Here is a 2,651-nt window from a genome sequence, read left to right as displayed (position 1 = left end):
CTCTCTCTCTCTCTCTCTCTCTCTCTCTCTCTCTCTCTCTCTCTACATTACGATTTTACACACGATTAGCATTAAAAATGCAAATAATGATTACTAAATCTTAGCACGCAACATTTTCACTTATTATTATCGGAAAAGAGATTTGTGCACTACAAATTACGAACGCACAATCGAGATAAATATTTAATATTTGATTCAATAATTAAATTGATTTTCAAAGTATTCGCATTGATATAACATTTAATAATAATTTTATAATATTTATGTTTTCACAAGCATTGCACGTATATAAATATTCCATAAGTATTTACGCAATTTGTGCGTAATATTGCGATTGTAAATGTCTGGATAGGCGAAGAAGTGACAAACATAGATAAAATGAAAAATGTAAAGATGTGCGCGTGAATGTATGTCGAAATAACAGAGCGTGGCGTGCGCGAGAAACGCTACAGGCATAATGTTATTTCACGGTTATAAATAGAGATTACGAATGTCGCGTTAATGTAATTAACGTGATCAGTGCCGGTGAATATATAATGTGCCGATTGACGAGTAATAGCATTGCGATCACAGGTGTCAAATTCTGAGACGCATTCTATATGAATCGTCCCCCACTAGCGATTATTATTACTTTCTGTTAGAATGACTTTAATTGCAATTATTCCTAGCTAGCTATGTACATTGTCTCTTAATAGGTCAGCCGAACAAATCGACTTACCGGATCTGTTATCAGGGAGAAACAACGATGTTAACGATGATATCCCGTCAAGTTTAGTGTTTCTAGGTCAGTGTGCGCGTAGGTATTAATTCCGTCGCGGCGCGGGCGGGACGATGATGCGAGATGTTTCGATAGCACTGATAGGAAGCTTACGCGTTTCGCGCAGTTTCATCAACGGTATGATTTGATCCGCGTCACAAAGCACCTGACCGCACCTCGCGAAAAACGCACAACTCCAAGGCGGACGTTTGCAACACAGATTGCGTAGAGAACTCGTGCGCGTCGCGATGTGGTCAGGCGCGCATGTATTCTATCGATCTTCTCGTCCCAGGAAGCACGCAGTCACCCTTGGCTCCCGCATCTTCGAAATTGCGTTTCATCGTTAGATGGGCTACGCTCATGGACTATGCTGCCTCCTGCCAAAATGGAGAAATTAAGAAAATCGCGCCGCCTCGTCTGTGATTCACGCTTGATCACGCACAGAAAAACGTACGAATATATATTTAATTTCGTACGTTTTTCATGACTTAATTATTTTGCTCCTGTTGTGCGAAAAATATTACTAAGGGTCGGTTGTTCCATCTTAAATTTTACCTGTTGGGTAAGTAGCTAGATTATCACATGCTCGAATTATTAGATTTATCTTATAGATAAAATTTATCAAAAGGTGGAACAATCAGCCCTAAATCTTTAATGAAGACATGTGATGATCTGGAGTGTTTTTAAATGTCTCGGGGTGCGATGATTCCGTATCTCGTTGGTTGGGATGGATGTACGATTTTGTCACATAATCATTCCTTCATTTATTGCGTATAAAGTCGGTGACAATTGTGTGACCGATATGATCATCTTGCTAATTTATGTCACGGCTCTGTTTAATTAGTCTGATCTGCAAAGAATTTTCAACTTTTTTCACGAGAAAATTTTCATGAATAATTTCGTATATAATTTTCAGCGTAAACGCAGCGTCACGTTCGATAGTCGTCTTTTGCTTTCGCAAACCGTTCTAACATCCGTCTGTCTTTATCTTCCGCTAAGAGTACACATTAGCTATTTATATATTTGCTGTTACAAAATAGCAGAATTTATTCATACTTGTATTGTCACGCAGGGAGTTGCACACATATTGTAACTTAGAAATGTGTTATAAAAATTTCACAATTAAAACAATTAAAAAAGTTGCGCAAATAGGGATGTAGTGGATTAATAAGCGGATTAATAAGAATTTATTCTATTTTGAATAAAGTTGTCCACGTTCGATATCAGTTATCCTCACTTGTTTAATTATTCTCAAATCTTTACCTGACAATAAAATCTCCTTATTAATAAAATGTTTACTAAACTTTTATCAGCCTGTACAAGTCTCACTCATTTTCGTGAATCCGGCTAGAACGAAGCTGAGAGCAAGACAGACTAAGACTAAACTGACACAAACCTGCTATCGCGAATAATACCCCCACCTTCACAAATATATATATCTTCCAAGGCGTAATTTTTAAATTTATAATCATGTGGTGCAAAGAGTAGTCCAAAATTGTTACTCCATTTTTAAGGCCTTAATTCTCTTCAATTCTTTTAAGAACTAAAAAAAAACGATATTCCTTTTTTGTTTTCTTACATATCAATATAATTTTTATGCCTATGAAAGGGAATTAAAATTTTAAAAGTGCCTGTTGCGCGTCTACTTAAAATTAAAATGAATTTAATAAAAAACGAACTAACTCTCTGTTTCTCTCACTTTGTTTCATTTACTCACTCACTCACTCTTTCGAATGCGTATGATCTTAAATATAGAATCTCGAGATATTACTCAGTTATTTTATTGGTAGAATAGAACTTAAGTCTACCTAATGCTAAATTATTACTTATAGGCTACATTCCAAAACGTTTTCTCCAAGAAAAATTTTACTCAATATATATATATATATATATA

This window comes from Atta cephalotes (assembly GCF_000143395.1).
Source record: "Atta cephalotes unplaced genomic scaffold scaffold00081, whole genome shotgun sequence".
NCBI lineage: Eukaryota > Metazoa > Arthropoda > Insecta > Hymenoptera > Formicidae > Atta > Atta cephalotes.
This window is presented reverse-complemented; position numbering follows the sequence as displayed.